This window comes from Pinus tabuliformis, chromosome 8 (genome assembly GCF_031772625.1).
Source record: "Pinus tabuliformis cultivar Carrire ecotype Pingquan chromosome 8, CPIR1, whole genome shotgun sequence".
Classification (NCBI taxonomy): Eukaryota; Viridiplantae; Streptophyta; class Pinopsida; order Pinales; family Pinaceae; genus Pinus; species Pinus tabuliformis.
Window position 1 is genome coordinate 1,165,851,746 of NC_142294.1, and position 17,551 is coordinate 1,165,869,296.

At 38.2% G+C, this 17,551-nt stretch overlaps 1 non-coding gene across 1 annotated transcript; it reads right to left on the reverse strand.

Annotated features, from left to right (window-relative positions):
• Positions 1–1,973: 1,973 nt before the first annotated feature.
• TRNAE-CUC (transfer RNA glutamic acid (anticodon CUC)) lies at positions 1,974–2,046 on the reverse strand. The gene has a single exon. It is a non-coding gene; the product is annotated as a tRNA-Glu (tRNA).
• Between the last annotated feature and the right edge of the window lie 15,505 nt (positions 2,047–17,551).

Below are 17,551 nucleotides of genomic sequence, written 5' to 3' on the forward strand. Positions count from 1 at the left end.
ACTACCCTTGTACGATGAAAGCCACAGCCTTTCAGAGATACCATGACGGATTTCCAAAGCCCAGCCAGAGAAACCGGCATGCCGAAATCATTGGCCTCTTTCCAAAGGGGGATAGGACCTTGCCAAGCTGAAATGAGCTTGTCCCAAGTAAAAATACCAATTCTGTGGAAAAAACTAAGAAGTTCCTCAGGAATGGAAATGCCCTCCCGGCCACCCATGATGGGGTCTATGCCAATAAGAATTCTGCTGCCAGATTGTAATTTCCACTTTAAATTTTTTAGAAAATATTGCTTTATTTTTCGAAAACTGAGCCAAATAGCTGATCCATATTTTGTACCAATCCTACCTTTCCTGTACCAGAATTCTATATCCCTTCCTTCCAGATGAATGAAGCACTTTTTGTTACATGATATCAATATCAGCATAACATCAATATCGATATTTGATACTTATTTTGTGACATAAATCAATATCAACATTAATTAATATAAATATTCAATATTTATTTTGAACCTGCACGGTTTATCACATATATTTTTATCGCATCAACACTCCACGCAACCACTTGCGTAGCAATAAGCATGCTTCAGATTGTCATGTCAGTAATTTCAATCTCCCAAACTCTTATTCATAATTATTTGTCACAGTTATTTTTTTGTTATGTTTAGTTAATGCCAAAGCTATAATCAATCTTCTGCTGTTACATCTGCTCAGAGAAAATTCATAAATTTTGTTAACTTTTAATCGTTATCACATGCGAATTTTGTAAAAGCTATTAATTGTTTAATGCAAACATTCTAAAAAATATATAGCTTTGAATTGGCATCACATTTATAATGCATCGCTTTATGTGATCAGCGCTTGAATAGGTGCATTTAGGGTTAGTCAATTAGGTTTAAGGTATAAGTTTTAAAGGTTTCGATATTTGGTTTTGGTTTTTTTGGTTTTGTTTTGTTTTTTAGTTTTAATGGTATTTAAATTGGTATAGTTATATAAATTAAATAATTGGTAAAGGTCAATAGGTATTAATTCATGATAAGTATCAAAACACTTGGTGTATCATACATTTCATATTTTTATTTATGGAGATTTATCCCAGTGTATTATGGAAATTTTTAATTTGTAAATAGTTTTGACTATTATATTATATGGCTTATCAATACCATATACCCAATATGACATGTGTTGATATGATATATTTTTTTAATTAATTAATTAAAAATAATTAAATCGAAGATAAATTTTAACCTTGATCTATGAATACCACCATGAATATTCTGGCATATTCCATGAAGGTTAAATCTCTACCATCCATTTAGTAATTACTAATACTTAAATTAAAATTGTGGAAGGCCTATTATGAAATAGACACTTCTATCGACCTAATTATTATCTTTACAAATACTTGAATTAATATGTTTGCCTCTGGCTTTATGCAATATACTTTGTTCTTAGTTGATGTTTCTCTTGATCTTGTCAATAATTTCTGAGATTTTATTTCATTTAAGCATGGTCAAGTTGTTTTTTAGTTTTCCTTTTTAAGTATATTTTTTTATTAAACTTACTTGAATGTTAACAAATGTGTTGAAATTGCAAGTTTAAATTTACTGTTAAAAAATGTGTTGAAATTACAAATTTAAATTCATTAATTGAATTTATATTGAGTAGTTGAAAAAAAAATATAATCCTTACAATTATTTTTTATACCTTACCTCACCTGTTTTTATACAATACCACCTGTTTTTATACAATACCATTTAAAAAATAATAAAACTATTTATACAGTGACATTTTAGACCTGTTTTTATACAATACCACCTGTTTTTATACAATACCATTTAAAAAATAATAAAACTATTTATACAGTGACATTTTAGAAAAGAAAAAATGGGGAGGTTTTGGCAAGGAGTAAAGTCGACTTTATGTCTCTTGAATGTTCAACGTAGCTGGGAAGCAGTTGAATGATAAAACATTTCCGTTGCCGGGACTTGAACCCGGGTCTCTCGGGTGAGAGCCGAGTATCCTAACCAACTAGACTACAACGGAAGGCTTGACATTAGATGTTTTTTAATGCATCTAAATAAACAATATAGTAATAACAATGTAATTTGTTCCCTGCATCAATCAATCAAATCAACAGATACGGACGTGAGTTTGTTCCAGGCAGCGAACCCAGCCCTGCGATCGTGTTTGTATGTATAAGAGTGGAAGGAAATACTAAATGTGAATGTCAAAGCAACTGCCCTCGAAGCAACCATGGGGGAAGAGACCTAATTAAATTTATGTACCATCAAGTTCAAAGCAATAACACGATCACCATTCTTATCTCTGGGGTGACTTTTTGGTTTTTTTTTTTTAATAAGTTCTTTTTGGTTTAAAATGGGTAACATGATTTTAACGGTAATCGTAATAATATTTTGTTATTTAATTAATTTGGAATTTATCTAATTTGAAATGTTATTTAAATTAATTACCATGTATTTTTATTTTTTGTATTTTATTTTTTCAATTTTGTTCACTTATTTTTTCAATTTTGTTCATTGGTGAGATATTTTTAAGCATTCATGTAAGATAACTCAACCCCATTAATATAACTTTGGTATATATAAAAAATAAGAAGTTAACGAGTTTCTTTACCAACATCGAGTATGGTTTTAAAGTTGGTATGGATGAGGTGAGGGAAAGGGAACATATATCATGTTTTTAATTTAAATTGGTTTTAAAGTTGCTATGGATGAGGATGAGGAGAGGGAGAGGGAGAGGGAGAGGGAGCATTCATAATAGGAGGTTCTTTTTTTTTTACTGCTTTTAACATTAATAAAGTTGATTGTTAAGCATTCATTTAAGAAAATTTAATTTTATCCATGTAATATTTTGGCTTATGTTAACAAAGATTAGAAAGTAATAAATCTCTTTAGAAACACAAACCATAATCATTGATTTGTAATGGCTTTAGAGTTGGTAGGGAGGAGGTAGGGAACATGCATAATGAGAGTTTCCTGCCTTGCCTTTCTATTATTTTTAACTCCAACATAATTGATTGTTAACTTTGTCTATGTAACACTTGGCTTATGTTAACAAAGATGAGAAGGTAACGAGTCTCCTTACACATATACATCATAACCATTGGTTTGAAATGGTTTTAGAGTTGGTAGGGAGGAGGTGAGAGAGCATTAATAATGATAGGTTCCTTCCTCTTTTAATATTTTTGGATATATATATATATATATATATATATATATATATATATATATATCTTCTTCTTTTTTTCTATGTGGTTCATAGACCTCAGAGATCGATGATCACTACGTCCACGTAATATTTGTACTAGGTAGATCCATCCAAAGGGATCACTTCTTGTTGCCCCAACCACAGAGCATGACCCCGAGAGTGTTAAGAGAATTGGACTTGTGACTTCTTAATAGCAAAGGTTCTTTAACAATAGGGACTCGACTAATTGAGCTAACCCTCAGGGCTAGTTATATCATTATTTATTATGTGTATTTTCCCTAATATTATGTCGAGTTGTTGATAGATTTGTTTTGGCTCACCTTACAGGTAACATATCCTCAAATGGGTCCTACATGCTTACATGTGGAGCTTATGCATTATCAGACCCTTGGGTGTTATAGTAATTGACAACATATGGTTTTACCAACTAAGACTAGAGGTTTCACCTGCAATTCTCATATTTATTCATTTATTCTTTTTTATCATTTTTATGTGCATCTAATGCCTCGAGATTTTTGTTGGGAAACACTAGCTAGGATTAGGCTATTAGAGATAAAATCTTTGTGATACTTACATATGCCCAGTGTGTGACAACCCCAACCACAATTCTCTTGTAACTTACATTGTAAATATTTCATGGAAATAGAATTAAATGGGATGAGTCAAAGGGGCACAAATTCCAAAGGCTGGGGAAGTTTCTTGCTTCAGACTGTTGTGGGTTTCTTGTGTAAGAAATCTGAATTGTTTTAGGACAATCAATAAAAGAGTTGGTTGGTGAGCCTTAATGGATTGTCCATACATTTAATATGGGTTGCAAGGAGGTACGCAAGCCATGCTACCTTAAGAAACATTGATAAGGTAAGGAGGAAAAAAAATGAATGTAGGTTGATAGTGTAGATAAAAAGGACGGGGAGTTAATCCATGTGCAACATGAAAAAAGGGGGAACTCGAACTCATCTGGGAGACAAGGAAGAAAAGATGGACACAAAGGAAAAGAGAGAGAGAGCTCGACTTGGAAAAGTATTCCAGCAGACAAAGAATAAGGAGAGGAGAGAAGACACGAAGATAGAGAGTTGCTTTTGGTTGGTAATATTGGTGAACATATGGTTTCTTCTTGGTGAGGAGCAATTTCTCTGAAGTCCTTGTAAATCCATAAGGTGGGGATGTTCTTCTCTGGATTCCCTTAGTGGTGTGGGTGGAGGATTGTGTCCATGGATTCCTGGAGGGAGAACCTCTAAAAACTTCTTGATGTTAATTAGCAGTGTGTTCCGGATTCCCCGCGTTCTATCAATTGTTGAGAGGTTGGTGGGTGGAGGAGAGAGGTCCTTTGGAGTCCCTGTTTCAGTTGGTAGTTGGCATTATCTCTGAAGTAAGCCCCTCAATCTATGGAATCTAGCTCGGGGGTGACAACTGCAAGTAATATTAGCTATAGTTGTCTAAGGTTGGGTGGAGAGTCCTTGTCCCAGACTTAGTTGCCCAGGATATTCCAAGATAAGTGTCTTATGTATTTGTTATGTTAATGAACCTGAGTTTGCATTTCTAGATTGAAATGGTATTGAAAATGATAATGTGAATGTATTGCAAACACTAGACTGTAAGAGTGATTATAAATGTGAGCAACAGAGGTATAATGCATCCATGGCATGGAATGGGTGTTATGAAATATTTGGTTGTGTTATTAACATGCATATTAAATAACAATATACGAAAATTAAACATCAAACATGGTTCAAGAACTAGAGACAAATATTATAACATGTAATGAGTCCTTTATCATGAGATAAAAGTTATAATAAAGATAACATATTAGCTATATTTGTGCATACAAGTCTCAGTGGACATATGCTTGTATAAGGGTTACAAGTCTGTGCAACAGCTTGGGAAGAGGGTGTCAACACCAAGGATGATATCCTCTTCTAACCGTAGTACCCTAGAATTTCCTTGAGATATGTAGGTATCCTTTCATTTCCAGTAGCCCTGCAGGTCTTCGACAAGCTTCGCAATGTTGTTGGCTTTCGCATTTCAAGGCTAAGGATGTAACTTGACCTGCAGATCAGTGAAGGGTATTGATCTCCTTAGTATCCTTTTGGTATTTAACAACTCGTGTAGACTCAAGAGGAGTTGTCTAGATGTACTCTCAAGAGGGTAGCACTTGTAAGGGATAGAAACTCATAAAGGCCATGTGGGGACATTGGCCCGGATCATGTTGATAGTAGAATCTCTACAACCAAACTTGGAAGGAGTCCATGCTCATTGGTAGTGCAATGTAGTTTCATGTATACCTAACTTATAACCAAATCCTATGCACATATGCTATTGGCCGGAGGGGATACCTAGACGTGGCATGCCCCAATTGGTTTACTCAGATTACACCTTATCGTGATTGGGTGTGGGGAGAGTGACTTGACTGAGCATAATCTCATACTATCCTTCGTGTATCAATCGAAGGTAGAGAGGGCATAGGAAGGCCCATCATATCCACGTTGTGACTCCCCTTCCTCGTGATGTCATCAAAAAAGGTGGCAGGGTGGCACCACTCTCTTGGACCATCGTGTCTGGTGGGGAGATGTGGACCGCTAGTTTTGGGGTGAAACCTTGATCCATAACCCTAATTGCACTAGTCTTGGCCGAGGTTAATGGGTGTGTAAGTCATAGTGGTGAAAACTATAGATCGGGATGCCAAGAGAGGAGATTTCTTAGATCGACGGATGTGTAACTAACAACATGTGGTGACGTTGATGTAGGGATTGCCAATTTGGTGGAATGATGATAAACATAATATTATAACAAAAACGAGACTAAAATACAATTAATGAATGATACAAATACAATATACATATATTAATACATTTTTTTATATAAACAATTATATTGTAAATATTACCCCATTCCTCTAACAGAACTAGAGGAGTTGGATACTCAGTGGCACCCTAACTCACTAGCATGAGTGGGGGGTGGGGGTTGTTACAGGTGGTATTAGAGCATCTAGGTTCGACACTTGGACTGTATGGGATTCATCATCGGCAAATGATGATTTTTAGAAAATTCCCAAGTAAAGTGTTTAGGTGTTAAAAGTTGGTCTAAATAAATTAATGATAGCTCTAACTGGAAACTATTCACTATGTGACTTGTTGAAATAACAGGAAGTTCAACGATCAACATGATTGAAGAGATTCACAACTGTAATAAAATATTAATTTTGACAGGCCTGCAGACTTCATATGGTAAATTGTTATATTTGTGTGCCAATATGGTTATTTTGTTGTAGGGAGATTGTTATGGCAACTCTGCAAGGGTAAAACCCTATGACTAACTATCTTTTTGCCTTAATGATTATGCACTAACAACTTAGATTACTTGAATTGTAATTAATGTATATGAGATATTGCACATTATGAATATGTTAATGTGGTTGTCTTATTATGACATGGATCACCATAGAATCTCCATGAGCATGAAATTCATGGTCATAATTGTGTCTATTTATTCATATATTTGTGTTGTCTAATAGTTTGTGTGATTGGCATACATTACAATTAGCATAAGACAAAGACAAAGAAAAAATGAAGGTTGTAATGGTGCAATATAGTTCTAATCATTCACCACATGGAAGTGAAGAAGTCAGGGCCAATGAAGAAGAAAGATCAATCAACCAAGGGGGATGGAGTCACTCTAAAAACTGGATGGATACCCTGATAAGCCTAAGGGCTGAGGTTAGGAGCTTCAAGGAAGATAATGATAGGCTGGTAAGAGCCCAAGAGAGGAAAACTGAGATAAATGTAGTCATTCTGCAAAGTCTTTCAAATTTGAAAATGTAGAGGCAGTCTGAGATGAGGGACAATCATAGAGACATAAGAAGTCCTTAGGGATCAGTAGAATATACCAATGGGGAAGATGGTGGCAGGTCTAGGAAGAGGTATAGGCCTGAAATTGAGGGGATAGTGAAGGGAGATACACCATTCAGCATCACAAGAGGAGGAACCAACATGTGCACCATTCTGGTAAACCATTCAGTTCTAGTACTAGGAGGCACTATCATTACTCCCATCATTATCATTCGGGAAGAAAGGAAAAGGATTATATGTCTGAGGAGTTTAAGAAATCCAAGCCACCCACATTTGATGGGGATATGAAAAAGGCAGAGGATGCAAAATATTGGTTGTTGGGCATGAAGAATTTTTTCAGAATACATAACTATTCTAAAAATATGAAAGCTAGAGTTGCCACTTACAACTTGAAGCGGAAATCAGACATATGGTGATAAGATCTAAAGAATGTTAGAGGGATTATTAAGAGGGAGTTTACTTGGACGGAAGTTGAAAATCTCTTCAGAGAATAATATTTTTCTAAACGCTATTACATTGGCAAAGAAAAGGAGTTCTATGAACTCAAGATGGGGCAATTATCAGATGAGGAGTATGTCACCAAGTTTCTAGGGTTATTGAGGTATGTACCATATCAAAAGGATGAGAAAGCCAAGATTCAAAGGTTCATCAATGGGTTTCCTATGACATTCAGAGATAAAATTGAGTTGTTGGAACCACTAACTCTAAAGGATGCCATAGAAAAGTTGAAGCATTGTTATGAGCAAGCAAAACACATTCCAAAGATCAAGGGAAACTAGAAGGTAAAGAAAAATATTGAAAATAAGAGAAATTGGCCCAAGAGAAACCAAAAAAAGAGGGAAGGGAAGCAACTAGCCCCTGTAAACAAATTTCAACAAAAATCTAACGTTGTTGTTAAGAGAAATGTGCAACTGCTAGCAACAGAGCAGAACAAGTTTGAGGGATGAGAGCCACTAAAATGTTGGATTTACGATGAAAACCACAAGAAAAGGGACTATCCACGTCAATAGAATGTTGGACCAAGGATCTATAGTGCTCAAGAGGCTTGCACTATAGGTGGTGCAGCTCATAATGTGCCGAGAATTTATGCAACAGTGGAAAACCACCAAGTAGATCACCAGGCATCCATCATTGAGATGGAAGGTAAGTGCATGATCAAGTGTTTCCATTTTAATTGGCCTAGGCTCTAATTATAGTTATGTCAGCCCAAGGCTTGTTGATAAATGTAATCTAGTTAGGGAATTGCATGAAGAACAATGGTTGGTCTAGTTAGTAACCGAAACAAAGAGTAAAAATAGTCATTGGGTAAGGTTGTGCGTATTTCAGCTCAACGACATGCCTACGAAATCTCAGTTGAATGTATTTACATTGGGTGCATATGGCATACTATTGGGCATGGACTGGTTGTATTTACATTGAACCAAGGTGGATTGTTTTAACAAAGAAATTGAATACTTAAATGAGAAAGGAGAGAGAAGATTTATGCATGGAAAAAGAAAGCTTACATCAGTAAGGTTGATCACTTCCATGCAAGCCAAATGCAACAGTGGAAAAGGATGCACCTTGTTTGCAGTACATATTTCTAGTGATGAGAAAGCTAACAATGACCTTCAGAAGGAGGAAATTGAGTTACTGAGAAGGTACTATATTTTGCAGCAGTACAAAAATATCTTCCTAGGGGATGTTCATGGATTACCTCCTCACAGAGAGAGAGAGAGATTTATCTATTGAGTTGGTACCTGGAGAAACACCAACATCCAAGGCTCCATACAGGATGAGTACTCCAGAGTTGGTGGAGTTAAAGTTGCAGTTAAAAGAAATGCTTGAAAAGGGTTACATAAGGTCGAGTGTGTCTCCATGGGGAGAACTTGTACTATTTGTGAAGAAGAATGGAACCCTTAGTTTGTTCATTGATTATAGATAGTTAAACAAGGTAACCATAAAGAATTACCCATTTCCAAGGACTGATGATCTTTTTGATCCACTAAGGGGAGCAACATTCTTCTCCAAAATTGACTTAAGGTCGGGATACCATCAAGTAAGGATCAAGGAGGAGGATATGCATAAGACTACTTTCAGAACATTGTATGGACACTATGAGTTTGCAGTGTTACCTTTTGTTCTTACCATATTCATGTGCTTATTGAACAATGTGTTGTGTCCTTATTTGGAAATGTTTGTCATTGTATTTTTTGACAACATATTGATGTATAACAAGGTAGAGGAAGAGCATGTGAAGCATCTGGTTGAAAGGAGGGGATCTCAGTTGATCCTGAAAATATTAAGGCCATAATGGAGTGGCCAACTCCAAGGAATGTGGATGAGGTTAGGTCATTCATGGGATTAGTAGGTTATTACATGAGATTTATTAGGAATTTCTCCAAGATAGGTCATCTTATCACATCCTTGTAGAGGAAAGGAAAGATATTTTATTGGACTACCCAATGTGCAGAAAGATTTGAAAAACTAAAGAAATTCCTCACCATGCACCAGTGTTGAGAATTGTAGATCTTGATAAGGACTTTATTTTGTGCACAGATGCCTGCAAGGAAGGACTTGGAGGGGTCTTAATGTAAGAAGGTCAGGTAGTATGCTACGATTTTAGGAAGTTGAATGAACATGAGATGAATTATGTGACTCATGACTTAGAGTTAGCTACCATCATTCATGCACTAAATATGTGGAGGCATTACCTCCTAGGAAGAAAAATAATACTTATGACAGATCATAATGGGATTAAGTATTTGTTTAGACAACCCAAGTTGAATGCTAGGCAAGCAAGATGGCTAGCCATGGTTAGAAAATTTGAATTTGAAATTAAGTAAATCAAGGGAAAAGAAAATAAGGTGGTTTATGGTCTTAGTAGAAGAATTCAAGTGAGTCACTTGGTAGCTGTGAGATATTATACAACAAAACTGGTAGAAAGGGTAAAAAATGTTGGACGAAAAGATGAGCAATATCAACAAGTGAAGGAAAAATTATTGCAAGGTGGTAAGGATAAGTAATATCACCTCAATATGATAGCTTAGTCTGATTTAAAAGCATGATTTATGTGCCTAACAATGAGGAAATAAAAAGGTTGACAATGAAAGAATTCCATGTTAATCCTTATTCAGTCCATCTAGGGTATCAAAAGACCCTCACAACCATTAAAAGGTATTATTTTTTTTCCGAATTTGAAGTAGGAAGTGGATGATTTTGTGGCAATATGCATGGAATTCCAGTAGGTAAAGGTCGAGTGCAAACACCCAATAGGATTGTTGCATCCTATTCCCATCCTAGAATGGAAATGGGAGCTAATTTCCATGGATTTCATTATAGGATTGCCTAAAACATCTAGGCAGCATGATGCAATCATGGTAGTCATTAATAAGTTGACCAAGGTAGCCCATTTTGTGGCACTTAAATCTACCAACTATGCTAGTGAAGTAGCACAAATCTTCATAAAGGAGATTGTGAGGTTGCATGGTATTCCCAAGAAAATTGTATTTGATAGAGATGCCAAGTTTACTTCATGGTTCTGGAAGAAACTATTTGCAAGTTTGAGGACAGAGTCGAAATTTAGCACAACGTATCACCCACATATATATGGGAAAATAGAGATGACAAATAGGATCCTTGAAGACATGTTGAGTATGTATGTGATGCATCATCCCAAGAGGTGGGAAGAATAACTTCCACTCATAGAATTTGCTTACAACAATGGATATAAATAGTCCATAAGAATGACTCCATTTGAAGCTCTGCATGGGATAAATTGCAACGCTCCTATCAGTTAGAGAGATCTAGTGAATAGGGCCATTAGTAGGCCTAATATGCTTAAGTAGATGGAGCAGTAAGTCTAACTCATAAAACATAATCTGAAAGTGGCACATGACAGGAAAAAAATCTATGTTGATCAACATAGGGTGCGCAATGATTTCCAAGTTTGGGAACATGTGCATCTAAGAATTAAACCCAAGAAGAGTTCCCTAAATATTGGGACATGTCAAGATGGCACCAGAGTATAGTGAGCCATTTGAGATCCTTGAGAGGATTGGGGTAGTGGCCTATAGGATGGCTTTACCTCCTTCAATTAAATTTCATGATGTTTTCATGTGATTGATTGGTTTGTGCTACAGGTGGAACCAAAGGGAGAGTTCCAACCATAGCCAATATTCATCCTAGACAAGAACAATTTCATGCTTCATAATCGAGCCATAGAAAAAGTGAAAGTGTAATGGAAGCACTTTGGGACATGGGAAGCAACTTGGGAAATGATTGACTCCATGAACATAACATACCCTCTTTTGTTTTCTTATTGAGGAAAATTTGCATATAATGTAAATAATGTATAGAGCCCTGTATATAAAGATCCATAATGCAATATGTGATTGTATTTTATCTTTTGTGTTGCATATGGGAAAAGGACACTGAGGGTGGTGTTCCCTCAAGGGAGAGGGGTCTATGAAAGCCCCAACCATGGTTCTCTTGTAAATTACATTGTAAATATTTCATGGAAATAGAATTAAAGGGGTTGAGTCAAAGGAATGCAAATTCCAGAGGTTGGGGAGGTTGCTTGCTTGAGATTGTTGTGGGTTTTTTCTGTAAGAAATTTGAATTGTTTTAGGAAAAACATTAAAAGAGTTAGTTGGTGAGCCTTAATGGACTGTCCATGAATTTAATATGGGCTGCAAGGAGATATGCAGACCATGATACCTTAAGAAACACTCACAAGGAAAGGAGGGAAAAAATGAATGCATGTTGACAGTTAAAACAAGGACATGGGGTCAATACCTATGCAGAAAGAAAAAAGGAGGAACTCAAACTCATCTGGGAGATAAGGAAGAAAATACAGACACAAAGGAACATGGAGAGAAATATCGACTTGGAAAAGCAATCTAAAAGACAAAGAACAAGGAGAGTGTTAGTTTTCGTAGCATCGAAAGTTCTGTAGCCTTGAAAATTGGTGGAGAGGCTAAGGAACATGAGTTATAAAGAACCCAGAAAGCATTTGGTGAAAATCCACCCGAATTATATTTTATTAAAATAATTAATATTTTTAATGGAGTTGCTAACTCTAAAATTAGGGAAATTAAAATATTAATGGGTATTAATAGAAATATGGGTGAGAATGATCTAGAAGGTGGATCAAGTCATGTTTTAATCTTAGTTGTTGATTAGAGACTTAATCTCAGTCGTTGACGACTCAACAAGAAAAGTATAAAATGGAGGCTTGGGGTTCATTTGGAAACACACACACACAAAGAATTGATCTAGAGTTCGATTTCTGGGGTAGGGAAGCTGAGAAATTCAAACTAAGTGACCATTATGCAGCAAAGGGGCAGTGAGAATCTGGACGAAGTACTTTTTAGAGAATACTGACAAAGAGGCAGAGAGAGGTTGAAGAGAGGCAGCGCAGTATCTGGGAGAGTTGACGCAGAAAAGATGCTTGTCACGTAGAATCCAGAACTATCGGAACAATCGAAATTGTCGAGAATTGCTGAACTATCGAGAACTATTGGAACAACCGGGGGAGGTGACGCAGAGGCAGCATAGTAGCTGGAAGAGCTGATATAGAAACGCTGCCTGTCACATAGAATCCAGAACTGTCAGGAATTGCTGGAACTGTGGGGAATTGCCAGAACTACCGGAACAGCCGGGAGAGCTAACCTAGAGGTCAAAGAAGGTGATGCAGGGTTGACACAGAGCCAACGTAGAAATAATTGGGGTTAGCCAGTCTTGTGTCAGATCAACTGAAATTCTGCTAGGTGAAGTGAGGTAAAACTCAATTAGATTTTCTTCCTGTATTTTCTCTATAAAGGATTTCTATATGAGCATCCTCGATTTGTAATTATATATTTCTCTGGCATAATAATAAACCTCAGAACTACTGCACCGGTTTTCCTGCATTGGGTTTTTCCGCGGACTATTGTGTCCAAAAATAAGTTTGTCCTAGGTATCTTATTCTTTTCTCTATTTTCTATTTCATGAGATCAAACCTTTAATTAGTGTAGGCTACAGAAGTAAGTTGCTTCAATATTTAGAAGAATAACTTGATGAATGTAATTTAAAAATCAAGTAGGTGAAGTAGATTCAGATTTGCTGTAGTAGGGGTTCCTTCGAGTGTAGGAATTTTCACATGGTATTAGAGGGTTGATTTTGAAATAGATAGAGCAGATCCAATGCTAAGAAGTGAGGTTGAAAGATGCACTTGGTAGCAATTCGAATCCCCTTGAAGGGATTGCACAGTCCTTTCCGGGAAGCAGATTCGAGGAAATCTGTCTCTGAGTGAGACGACAAAGAGGTATGATTTCCAGTTCATGAGTTTGTAGAGGCAGAGTGAGTGACACAGAGCCTCAACACAGTGCTTGAAGGGCGCAGTTTCTACTAGGGTAGAAATCCACTGGAAAGAATGAAGACACATAGAGGGAGAATTTCTCCTCAAAGAACTTTCCGCCAGAAAGTTCAAATTTATCACCAACTGAGAAGTGCTGAGAAGTGACTAGAGGAGTGAGTTTGACAGTTGGGTGAGATGAAATCACATGGGCTTAGAGATCAGGATAGGTTGGAAGGAGATTCCAACTATGTCATCTGGAAGACCACAATCTTAGTTTTTCTGGAGGAACATGATCTCAAGACCTACATCAATAATGTTGTAGTTGTTCCTACTGACAACAATCAAAAGAAGAAGTACAAAGCCGAGAAGGGGAAGGAAAAGAGGCTCATTCTCGATGGATTTTAAGATCATGTGGTCTTACACTTGTAGGGCAAGGATACAACCCAAGAAATGTGGGAAGCCTTGTCTTCTCTGTATGAAGGCTCTTCCGAACAACAAAAGATGTATTTAGAGCAAAAGTTGCAACGCAATTTGATGCAGCAAGGAGAAGGGATGAACCACTATATTGAGCGTCGTCAAGACACTAGAGACCATCGTGCTGCAGTGGGGTCCACTCCTCAGACAAGCACAATGGTGAGGATAGTCTGAATGGAGTCTCGGATGAATGGTAAGTATTTGTCCAAAGCATATTGGGTAGGGAAAGACTACCTTCATGGGAGGAGATGTGGGCTGCTCTTCAATAGGAGGAGTTAAGGAGGGACCTAGTGAAGGTCAACCTCAATGGGAGCAGTGGGAGTGGCACAAAGACGAAGGAGGAGAAGAAAAATGCAGCTCTAGCATCGAAGGGACAATAGAAGCTTAAACGAAAGAAGGACATTGCGAAGGTGAAATGTTTCAGTTGTGGTGAGATGGGCCACTATGCATCCCAATGTCCTTTGAAGAAAAATGATAAGGATGAGACACATGATCCTAATGCTTCTTCAACAAAGATTGAAAAGGATGAGTTTTCCATAAGTGCCCACGCATCTCTAGGAGGGAGATGAGGTGATATTGAGTTGTAGTCAAGAGTACTACATGTGGGCAGGATCCTTGAGGAGTCCACCTCTTGGATCAATTCCTTGCTATGGGAGCCCAAGATTCAACAGTAGCGAGATGGAATTAGTGTCTGTTGGCTTAGGGGGTCCTGAACTAGGTTCAGATTTAGTTGCGCCAACCAAAAAATCCCTACACTATTGGCCCTTTCGGCAACAACCCGCGTAGCGCAGGTTGCAGTCTCACCTGAAGTAGTATGGGGGGATGCAAGAACCAAGTTTCTGCATCCAAAGATGAGTGTGATGTCTTTTAGCACCTCAGATTTGCCTTCATGCAGATCGATAAGCCCTTAGGGCTCGGTACTGCAACTCTATTCAAATAGTCTTCAGACCTTCACGAAGGTCTACAATCGGCTTTTGCGGACCTTTATCAATTGATTTATCCACTTACATGCATCAGAGAAAAATTCTAGATTAGGCTCGCGTAGATAAGCTTGTGTTATTAATAAACATTAGATAATTCATCAAAGTCTTCGTGAAAATACATAAACATGCTTGCATACATTATCTAACAGTTATCCAATAGAATCGCGCACCATTAGATCAATATTTCATAAACACATTATTCATCCATAACATATATCGTAAATAGAAGTAAACAAAAATAAACAGATATACACAATATTTCTTCAGTAAACTTCTTTATTGATCTTCAGTTCAACTTTACAGACTCAAGACTACCCTACGCACTCAGCTGCAGGGGTCCGCGCACTCAGCCGCAGACTCTACCAAAGCCTCTACGCACTCAACTACAGAGCCTTTCTCTCCTATCTGACCCACTTCTCCGTGCTATCACTTTTCTCTTACTGACCCATTGTATTCCAGATTATCCCTTAGACTCCCTAAGACACATCTATTTATAGCCTTTTACATACAATCCCATGGTCTGCGTACCATGGCTGGATCTCAAAACTGACTCAACTTTTACATAAACAAGGGGCTAAAACCCTTCTAACTCCTAGCCATCTACACGCTCTATATCCACAAATCGAGGAGACTTTATATTACTTACAAAAATTACATCAAAACTTGGATTATTTTAACACCAACATTGACCCTGGGGACCCCATCCCAACAGCTCCCCAACACAAAGATCATGACTCGCCCTCGAGTCACTTGGCTGACACTGCGATCTTGTTGCGAATATCCCCCCAGCTCCACCTGAACTACTTCAACTTTGGCAACACTTTGAGTGGCTACTTGTTTGACCTCCTCAACTAGTTTCTCTATAGTTGGTCCTTCGGCGGCCAACCTCATTGTCTGTTGCATCTGCTGCAAGCCCGTTAGCTTCTCCTGAATATTGGTCATGACCTAGTAAACCTCCTCTAACCAAGGTTGCAGCCTATCCTTAAGCAATGCCTCCTTATTCTGTGCCGCCTCTACCTGCGCGAGGAGCTGCTTCCCCTCCTGCAATTTGGCTAGACGTTGCGCTCCCTAACCTCTGTATTAAGTGTTTGAAGGTTTGGGTCTTCCTGTAGAGTAGTCACCAACTCCAATGCTTGCTCAAATAATTTCGAACATTCAACGACTGTGGCATCCAAGGTGGCCATTCCTTCTCTGATGGTGGCTCTATGCTGCTCCTGGACCTTAGGTAGAGTCGTGGGCTGCAATTTTAACTGCAGCTTAGTTATTTTCATATTGAGTTCAAATTGAACTCGGCCAACCTCTACCTTTGCTTCGCGCACCCCAACGTCTAATTTTCTAATCTTCGCTTCTGAATGTGCATCCTTAGGAATATGCAACTCACGCACTTTTCTGCATGCCTCTGTGATTGCAGACTCCAGTCAGGAACTCTGTGAATGCAACATTTCCTTTTATTTTAAGGCTTGTGTCTTCTCGGAGAAAATTTGCTCATTTTTCACCCTGTATTCGCTGATGAGGTTGAAAGCACGCTTCTCCCAAGCTCTCAATTCCTCTATCACTCCTGCATGCAATGTGTGGAGGATCTCGTTGGGGAGCATTGCTATGTTCATCCTAATGTTCTTGAGTGTGCTTAATATGATGCAATCATCGATTGATTCCGTGAGAAAGGAACCCTTCTAGTAAGGCAATAGTTCTAAGGTCGAGGGTCCTTACCAGCTTAGTTTCTTGAATCGTCCCAAGTGCTAGGCTCTCTTGTCTTGCACTCGCTTGAGCAGTGCCCACCTATAGGCTATTTTCCTGGATCTGCAACTCGTGCAGATCCTTTTGGATGCTCCTCAGTGTCTGCATATATTTTTGCTCAAACTACTGCAACACTTCAGTCGTAATGTTCGTTATTTTATCTCCGATCTCATTGAGATTGCCCTCCGTCAAGACCATGGGAGCACCTTGCAACTTGTCTGATTTCTGTTTCTTCGTGGGACCTTCGTGTATTCCCTTGCTGCATCTTTTTAGAATAACGAGGGTGCTCTGCCCCTCATCTCCTCCACTGCCTTGTTCTGACAATTCTTCCTCCTCGGTCTCTGGTGAAGGTGACTTACCACTTCTTTATCAATTGCACTGCTCCTGTTCTGCGTGCTCCTTGGCGACATGCTCCTTCTCCATGTGAGCTTTCTTTGCGGCTTCCTTCTTTCTCTGTGCGGCCAGGTTTTACGCAGTCTGCTTAGTTGCTTCCTTTCTCTTCTGTACTGTCAAACTTCCTGCACCCTTACTGGTTCCAGTATCTAAGTCTGAGGGGACGCGCCACTCTGCTAGCCATTGCACGATCACCTCTTTCACGTTTGTCTCCATTACCAAATATGACAAGTCAAGCAATTTCTGTTGTGGATCCTTCTGCTCCTGAATGTATACTCGGTGGAAGTCAACCTTGAATGTTGCATAGGCTAACAACTGCATGTACAAGGTCGAGTACAACCTTAGGTGCTGGTTAATTTCCATGCGAAGGTTTGATTCCATGAGGACCCAAAATATCTTTGTCTCTGTGATCCACGCGGGGTCCTTTGTAGCCCATAGAGATGCAAACTGCATCACTTCTGGTAATCCTTCTTCCAGCGGAGGAAACTGGCTATCCTCCGGCAGCTCCCACATAACCAAAACAATAGATAGCAGCAACCAAGTGTAACGAAACAACTTGGTCTCATCCT